The sequence below is a fragment of the Brassica oleracea genome, chromosome C3 (assembly GCF_000695525.1).
Source record: "Brassica oleracea var. oleracea cultivar TO1000 chromosome C3, BOL, whole genome shotgun sequence".
NCBI lineage: Eukaryota > Viridiplantae > Streptophyta > Magnoliopsida > Brassicales > Brassicaceae > Brassica > Brassica oleracea.
In genome coordinates, this window is record NC_027750.1 from 7,623,315 (window position 1) to 7,633,652 (window position 10,338).

Consider the following 10,338-nt stretch of genomic DNA (forward strand, 5'->3'; position numbering starts at 1 on the left):
ACCGCAGAATCACGACAGGGGCTTGAGGACAGGGGCTCACCGCGGATTCATGGCAGAGACTTGAGGCGAGGACCGCGGACCTGTGGACGCGGGATAACACGAGTCGCGGAATCAAGGCAGAGAGAGCTCCAGGGAGAACCGCGGCGAAGAACAGCGTTTCTAACGCGATCGTTTGCGTTTGCGATCTGGAAAGTGCGGTTGACGTTTTTAAATCAGCTTTTTATCCAAATTCAATTGGTTTAATCCGGGTTTGTCCGGTTAGACCCGCTTTAATTTTAAGAGCCTATAAATAAGTATTTGAGGGCAAAATAAACCCTAAACTTCCTAAGCATTGGTTTTGTGATTTTCTTGTTTCTAAAATTGAATCTTGTGAATCTTGCTTGGTTTAAGTATTTATTTTGTTAACCTTTGTTTATCTATCTCTTAATCTCTTGTTTATCTAATAATCTATCATGGATTTGTGTGGTTAGTGAATAGAATCTTTAGAGTTCTTGGGTTTAGTAGATTAGAGTGATTAGTGTTGATCTATGATGCTATGTGTTTAATTTAGATATCTTTATTTGATTGATGTTCTTAATGCTAGATATAGGTTGGGAAATCATATTTTGATCATAAGTTATTTCATGCCCGGAAAATGTTCTATGAAATACTGGAAATATCAATCAATGTGCTTTAATTGCTTAGCCAACGACGGTTGGTGCGAGGGATGTTTAGTGGCTCTTAGGACTTGATTTAAATGCATGCTTGATGATAATTAACCAAAGACATTTGATGTTAAGAACTTGATTAGCATAGGAGTTATTGCCACGACAATGGATTAGCTTAAATTAGTGATCTTAGATCTAAAGATTAGCAATTGTTGATTGTTTGAGCATCTTGAGATAGTATTTTATCACTCTAATCAATAACTTGACCCAAGAACTTGTCTTTATTTGCTTGTGTTTGCTTTTTGGTGTCTTTCTATATCACTAGTTTAGATCATAAACCTCTTTCTATTTGCTTAGATTAAGAATGTTTGTGTATTATTGGTGTTATAAATCTCTAGTTCTTTGTGGATTCGATCCTAAAATGCTACAATAACATATCATTTGATTATGATATTGTTGACATATTAGATTAATTGACTTGTGTGTACACGCAGTAATCATAAAACACAAGCATAGCAATGAGATTTAAATAAAGACACAAGCGACCTTAACTTGGACAGTGAGTCAGTTTCCTTCGTCGACGTCCTCCCCATCAACGCCGTCACCGCCTCAACCGCTTCCACCTCCACCGCTGCTGTCACCACCGTTTCCGCCTCCATCCACCTCCCTTGCTTCCTTCTCTACATTTCCAGCTTCTGCGAGGATAGCTTCTTCATCTTCCTCATCCAGCTCGGTGTAAGCACTTTGGACATGAGCTCGTCAAATTTCTTCCATCGGTACTCTGCCGTATCCTCGTAGCTCGCCAATTTTGATTTCAGATTCTCTATCGCAGCCTCTTCCTTAGTTGGTACCGAGAAATTCAAAATTTACATGTCATAATTAGTTTATTGCCATGTCATAATTTTCAAAAGCCATGTCATCATATTTTATTGAAATTGAATGTAGTGATTAATCATATGCAAATCACTTTACAAATAATGTTTAGAAGATATGTTAACTTAACTATATATAATGTAGATGTAAATGTACAAGTAATAAACTAATATAACTAAGTTAAGTAAAATATTAACAAAATTATTTTGATAAAAATATGAAAAAGTAAAAAATTGGCAAAATATAAGGAAATTATGATATATCATTATAGTTCTTACATGCATTAGTACATGTAGAGAAGAAAGTGGGTTCCTATATAAAGACACAAGGAGAGGAAAATCAAAGAAACAAAAAATTATGCATCGATTTTTCTCAAAATATGTTTGAGGTCCTCCGACAAGATGTTCCTTCAGCGTCTGAACAGATTGTGTTCCTTTTGCCACGAGAGATCAAGACATGACTATAGAGTAGGGTGAAAACGTCATGATGATGACGAAGAAAGAGGCTGCCATAGAGTACTTAAAATCAGAAGTGGAGAGAGTCTTAGGCTCTTAGCGAAGTAGAGCCGGAAGAAATTTGACAAACTCATGTGGAAAGTGATCAACACCAAGCTGGACAAGGAAGATGAAAATGTAAAATTTCAAGTGTTAGTTGTAGAGAAATGAGGATTATGATGGAAAACAAAGATAGAATGAACATAGATAAAATATTATTGTATATTTTTCTTTTTTTACGATGATTTTAGATATGCAAGAGAAAAGACATGTGGCTTAACCAAAAAACTTGTTGTCAAGATAATTAAGCACATGTCATAACCACTAAACATGTAGTTATGAGCTAATGATGAACAATATTTTGTTGTCTAGACTCCAATTGTTCCCCGGATTTCACTTTTGTTTTCCAGACTTCACAAAATGATCTCCATACTTCACTTTGTACCTTGGATTTCACTTTGTAGTATGTGTGCTTGTTCCTTTATTTTTTTTTAACATTTCCCCTCTTTAAGATGGCTTGCTGGTGTAAATCCAGTAAGTCCATTTTGATGTGAAACTCATCACATGTCTTTGTATCACTGTCTCGGTGAACACATCAGTTACCTGGTCTGAACTCTTTACAAAGGAAGGAAGAATGGTACCAGTTTGAAACTTCTCTGATATAATGAAAATCCATCATTTGTTGTCCTTTTATGAAATATACAGTTAGAGGCAATATTTGATTGTCACAGTGCAATATAGTCGGTTCTGATGACTACTCCAAGATCTTTGAGAAGACACTTCAACCAAACTGATTCACATGTGATGTTTTCCATATTTCTGTACCCATCCTCAACATCTGATCTTGAGACAATTTTCTGATTCTTGCTTTCCAAATATCTTCCAAGTAACTAATTGTTCATATAATTAAAATTATTAATTATACTTTATGTACTTTTAAAGTTAAAGAAAAAAGTCAAAATTATTGAAAGAACTCTATTTTTTAAGTACGTATAAATAAATTCTAGAAAGAATATTGGTGCATGAATATTTTTTCTCATTTAATTTTTACAAATACACCAGATACATCTAAAATCATACATACAACAAAACTTCTATATTTATAGCCCAACAAAAAGATATTTTAACCAAAAATTTCTACTTTGATAGCCCAACTAGTTATCCACCTTCTTTTAAGTTCAAGGTAATTTAATAAAAAATTCTAACTGAATATGAGAAAAAGAAAAAAAAAGTTAATTAAGCTGCCTGCGTCACACTTTTACGTGTAAATGTGTCGTGGATGGTTTCTTTTTGTTAAAGAACAAATGTTATAGCTAATATATAAAAATATATCGTGGGTATATTACTGATCATACAATCTTAGAGTTAGGTCTCTTTTTTTAATATTTTTGGCTAAATCGTTAGACCCATTTCATTTTGTTTATGTTGTTATTCGTTGGAAAACCTATCGATCATTTATAACCAAGAGAATGCTTTTTTTAACAACCAAAACTCCAAAAGAATGCTTTAACTGTCATTCTAACCAAAAAAAATATCAATCAATAAGAACTTATATTTTATCTTTTACTTTGTTAAAATGTTTTTCAAAATTTTAATTTTTTTTATTCGATAGTATTTGGCGAATCAAAGCCTAACCGACTAATTCTCTAAAAATCTATCTATTGGTGCTAAATAAATTTGGTTGTCGTAACGAAAATTATGTTCATTTAACCACACGTATAAATATATTTGAGATAGTAGATTTCGAACCTAATTGCTTACCACCTTACATCTATAAAAGTATCATTTTATTTTGTATCTATGAAAAAAATATTTTTTTTATTTTGCATTTATTGAAAATCTTTATAAAGAAAAAATTTTCAGAAAAATATTAACCAATAATAACAGTTTCATAATTTAAATTTTTAAAAACAATTATAGTTTCAACGTTTGGATTCTAAATTGATTTAGGATAATTAGATTGATTTAAACAAGAAAAACAAAAATTCATAAATATATTTGTATACAAAATATTAATTTAAATACACATAATTAAAGGTATATTGTTGGAAAAGTAAAAATTTTGCTATATAATATATATATATATATATATATATAAATGAACCATATGATACTGTAGTTGGAAAGAATATATGTTGTACAAAAAAAAAGTTGGAAATAATATAAAATGTAGCTACATACAGGCGTGGGCTTCATACCACACACAAATTTCTAGTTACGAGCTAGGTGACGATTTGTTTGATATGCTCACTATCGAATATACAATTATATATGAATTTCCCAAAATATAAATATACACTAATTTGATACTATTGCGATTATTACGTGTTTGTATTCATTTGTAGATACAATATCATAAAAGTTACCCTCATATATGTCAGATCTGGCAAAATAGATTTATAAGTAACATTTTTTGTAGAATATATTTTGAATAAGGATGATGAAAAAATATTGCATGAAGACTTTTTTTTGGGTTCTTACAAAACAGGTAATATTTGTATTTTTTTCATTCCGATCGTTTTCACTTATAACAGTAGAGCGTATTCTAGAATGAACTTAAATGTCCCTTGTCACAATTATTCCGAGCGTATATGATGTATATGGAGGATATGGAGGATTAAGACTTCCAACAATTAAAAATTTGAGAAAGAAAGACATGCAAGCAATGATGTAATGAAGTTTGAAAAATCTCAAATGAAAGACGAGAAAAGGAAACTTTTATTATTTGAATTTAAATTACACTTAATTTCTTATGGAAAACTGAATGGAAGATGGTAGCTGATTAACGAATTGACATATGAAAAGACTTGAAAATTGATAGTTTGTTGTGTGATAAGACTTGCATAATTGATAGTCGCAAATTTTAAAGAGACCAAATATATTTTGAAACAAGAAGCCACATTATAGTTTTCATAGTTTTCTAACATTGATTATTTTAATGATACTAAGAAGCCACATTATTTTGAAACTGATTTAATATTGGTTTGTTGGGATAATCAGGCAATAACATTATCTACCAATAGTAGCGTCTAGTATATCTTTTAGTTGAGAAATTAAATATTATTTGACCAGATTAACATGAAATTTTGTCGTCTCACTAATTATTATCATTATTCTTTGAACTCTGGTAGGGATCTAAAATTCTAAATAATTTCGTTTTTCGTATCCGAATACGATCTAGTAGTAACAAAATTACTTTAATTTCAAGTTACAAAAAAAAGAAGAAGATTACTTTAATTTTATAAATATATTTAGTAAGTTTAGTAAATAACAAAGAGTTTGAATCGAAACCTAAATAAATTTATAATGAATGAGAAATGCGGAAGAGCCAATTTTTTAATACCATTTACGAGTTTTAACATCATTATAATTAATGTTAAAAAAAAACATCATTATAATTAAATTTTCAAATCCTGGTATCTCAATCTAAAGATCGAATCATTCAACCAGTATATTAAGAACCGATTGACGTCTTCTGCATATATAATGGACATTTTTACCCAAAAATATATAATGGACTTGTTTTTTTTAACGTAAATAAGGGACTTGTTCTTGAAAAAGCTTTGTATTTTGCCGGTTCTAAAAACTTATAGTAAAGCGACTGTTTTCTCAAAAACTTTCTAAACATTTTATTATCGATGCACAAAACCAAACTACTTCTCAAAGGCTTAGTACTTGCAGGTTATATAACTTACACGCCACCTATTTCATATTAAGTGTTATTTTAAAATTAAAATAAAATTATTACAATTTTATTTTACATTTTCAATGCATTTATTTTATGAATTTTCTAATTTACCCTTAAGCTTTTAAATTATTAGTTAAAAAAACTAAACAAAATAATATATTAAGTAGAAGTAAAACAGAAAATTAATGGTTTGTTAATATGTGTGAAAAAAATTCTAATGATAATTTTGTGAAACAAAAGAAAAAATAAACAATATTAACAGTTTGTAAAATAATATTACAGTGGAATCAAAACGTTTATATTAAATAAATATTAACTACTCTTTCCGTTTCAAAAATACATGTTTTAGAGAAAAAAATTGTTTTAAAAAAATACATTTTTAATATTTTCAATGCATTTTTTTCAATTAGTAATAGCTAATTGTAAATTTCATGAAAATTAATTAATTTATTGGTTTAAAACTATGAAAAATAGATAATCACAAAAACTATGCACTTAATACTGTAATTTAATATGTTTTATTAGATGGGGTCTGGACTCCAACGTCGCTTGTGATTATTCTCCAGCTCTCCGACATTGTCGTGAAGGTTTTACCGACGCGTTCAAGCATCATCTCGAATTCGCTGTCATCTTCTTCTCAAGACCTATCTTGTTTAGTTTATTTATATGTTGTAGTTTATGCTTATTGCCAAAAAGGATAGATAATTCCCCTTTGCCCTTGTATTGAAGAAGATCAAGATTGAATGAAAGTTAGTTTGTGTTAAAAAAAATATGTTTTATTAATCTGTGTGAAAAAAAAAATAAAACATGTACTCCATCTATTTCATTTTAAGTATTGTTTTGGGTTTGTGTACACAGATTAAAAAAATAATTAATTTTATATATATTTTTATATAAAAACACTATTACTTATACACCTAACCATATTTAAACCAATATAAAAATAAATTGCTGAATAAAATTAATAAATTTTGTATTAAAAGTAAAAAAAACACTTTTTTGTAACGAAATTTTTTTTCTACGACGACACTTAATATGAAACGGAAGGAGTATCATTTTAAATCAGAGAGAATATTTATTAATACAGATTGGTGAACTGTCTCGAATATTTCATATTTAGCATTGAAATTTAATTCTCTAAATTTAATAGCAAGTTAATAACAATCTATTGAAGTGTTCCGAATATTTCATATTTCACCGTTTTAACAGAATCCAATGTTACTGGAAAAAATATTCAATAAATGATACCGGCGGTATTACTGTATTAGCAAGTTAGCTCTCACTTTCAGACACATTTATAATATCATTTAATTACACACTCGTGTATTTTGACTGGAACTATTGCTTGTTCCTTACGTTTGTTGCACCACAACGACCTTTGTCGTTAATTCACCTAACTTGGTAAAAACAAAAGTCTCGTCTTGGATATTGTGTTCAACCATTGTCGACAAATTTTGATTCTCTCGTATTCCTTTTCTTTTGGATAAAAAAGTGAACTGTGATTTGAGAACGAGATCGAGCGGTAATTAATATCTAAAAAAGGTAAACATTCGCACACTTAACCAAGCCCCAATAATCGATAATAAATACTAAACCGAGCCAATAAACCAAACTCACATTTGTCCGGTCCGGTCCAACCCTCCTCACTAAATAATTAATTATTGTGTCCATACTGACATGACTAAGGGGGGTGTATTGAATCTGAAATTTAAAGTAATTTGATTTTTAATCAGTTTGTAGATAATTACATGAGAATTAAGGAATTTGGTGTAATTTTTGTTAAAACACTCTAGAATCTCATCTAAAACAATGAGATTTTTATTTTTATTTTTATAACTAAAGAACTCCCTCCAAATATTCTAGAAATAATTAAAGTACTCTAAAATTTCCAACTTAAATTTTGTTCAATAACAGTAGATTTCAGAGTGTTTTATGAAATGACAAGTTCAATAACATTAAATTTTAAAGTGTTTTTTAAAATTCATGTTTGAATAACAGTGGATTTGTCATTTTAATAAAAATCACTTGAAACTCTTAATTGAATACACCCTCCTTAGATTATCAGTTATATGCATGCTGTGCAATAGAATTGCTAGTCACATATATATAAAAAATTCTCATATGTTTACTAAAATTTAGAAAATATTCTTTCCACTTAAGAGATTATATGAGAATAAAAAATACCATTTTTGAACTTTTATAGAAGACAATTATGAAGAAAATAAATTATATATATAAATATATACATAGTCTATTATAAATAATTTATTTTGCTAATATTACGAACGATCTTTCTATTTTCGTTTTATGTTATTAACACTCTTTTAAACCAAATGAATTGGCCTATTTGCAAAATTATTGGAATATTAAATAAATAAATAAGATATCACATCTTCAAATTTTGCTGAAAGATAATTATTTTTAAAAAGAATTAAATTACATGGTATATTTTTGCTTTAGAAAATATACAAGTATAAGTGTTCAGAAAACTTTTAATTATTAAAAAAAAAACTTTTGTAGAATGTCGTACTCAAATAAATTGTTGAATCAAAAATGAATAAATAAACAGACTCAATTCTGGCTGAATAGGAAATCTAAACTGAATTTCAACAGTTTTAGTCAATAATGACACAATAATTTCAAAATTTATCAATAAAGAAAACTTCAAAAAGTCATGTCAGTTCCATTTAGATTTTTTTTAAAACTTTTTCCTTGTTTTTAATAATTCCTGTTACTAAAATTTTTTAGTTGTGTTTTCTTTTTTCCAAATAACAGAAATAATAAGAGGGAACTATTTATAAACATTAAAAACGAATTTAAAAACGAAAATATATTTATATAGAATGTGATTTCATAAAAAAAAATTCGCAAAATAATCTTAAAATTAAGAAAAGAAACAATATTCTCTTTAAAACTTAATTTAAGTAACATAAAATATATTTCCAAAGTAATAAATATTTTTTTATATCTATCTATTTTCTTTGATGAAACAAAATATATTTATATATAATGTGATTTCAATGGAAAAGAAAGTTCAAAAATAATCTGATATTAATTAAGAAAATTATTTAAAATATTACAAAATATACTTAAACGTCTAAGATGAAGAACTGAACTAATGTGATAAATTAAACTTATTCAATTTAGATTTATTAGAATATTAAAATAATTATACTTCAATTTGAATTTGAAAAAAATATGTAACTCAACATTCTTACAAAATGAGTAACTCAACAAGTTTAATTTCTTATATCTGAAATAAAAGAATTAACAAAATAAAATAGATATTTTTATAATAATATTTTACTTATTTTATAGATATAAATTATGTGATGAATCAAAACATATTAATTTAAAAAATATATTAACCAATTTTCACAATTTAATTCTTTTATAAAATTATATATAGGGATGAGATTTGAAAATATTATTGTTACATTTTTTTTATACAATTTTGAGTTAAACACTTTAGTTAATTTGTTATTTTATTCTTAAAATAATAAATATTAAATTATACATAATCTTAATATAATATATTTACATATCTAACCAAACTAATGCAAGTAAAAAACTAATCAAAAATTAATCTATTTAGAACAAAAAATATTATATTTGAATTCAGAGGAGTAAATGCAATCCAATATATCCAAGTGATAACAAAACCGACTAAATATTACATATCTAAAATTATATTTCTAATTAAAATAAGATAATATTATAAAATAAATTAAAACTAAAACTAAAATATCAATCACTTATTCCAATATATTTAATTTATAAATATTATATCTGTGCATAGGTACGGGATTATCACCTAGTATAGTATCGTATTATATGCATCTATGTATATGATCAATATAAAATGTACTAACAATAAATTGATTTTGTGGTTAAACTCTTTGGCTATCTTCATTATAACAATCAGAGATTTTAGCGAAAAAAAAAAACATAAAAATCAGAGATCATAGATTTGAGTTGGAAGGCTTTTTTGTTTTGAGTAACTAAGGAATTTTTTCTTTAAAAAGAGAAAATATATAGTTTGGGTTTGCCGAGAGATATGCGCAATTAGCTTATGAGCCTAGAATTTTATAATCACAAAAATATAATAAATGTAATCATTTTTTTTGACAAAATAATAAATAATAAATGTTATCATGCCTACAATATGTTTCATTTTCGTCTCTAGTAATATTATAACTACATATCGATATGCGTATTGGTATTTAAGTAAAACATGCACGCAACATAGTTATCTTGCATTTACCGAAAAAAAAAAAAACAGATCTATCTTGCTAACTGTTTGATGATTTGAGACAAAGAGACCAAAACAAATTAGAAGCTTCCCAATTTATATTATCACACATCCACATAGACCATTGAGATTTTGCCAAGTGCATGCATGTTATCGCTTCATCACAATTAAGCCATTAACAAAGATGGTTTAGTCTCATATTTTTTGTTTGTTTTGTTTGTTTGGTCAGAGATCTTTGTTGTTAACGTCTTAAAAAAAAGTTACACACCTAATTTTTTTTGTCAACAAAATAAGCTGTTTTTTCTCCGTATATCATCAAGAAAAGACACGTATTTAGATGGATAATGGAAGGGCGGTACCGAATCACCTTGACTTGACTTTGCG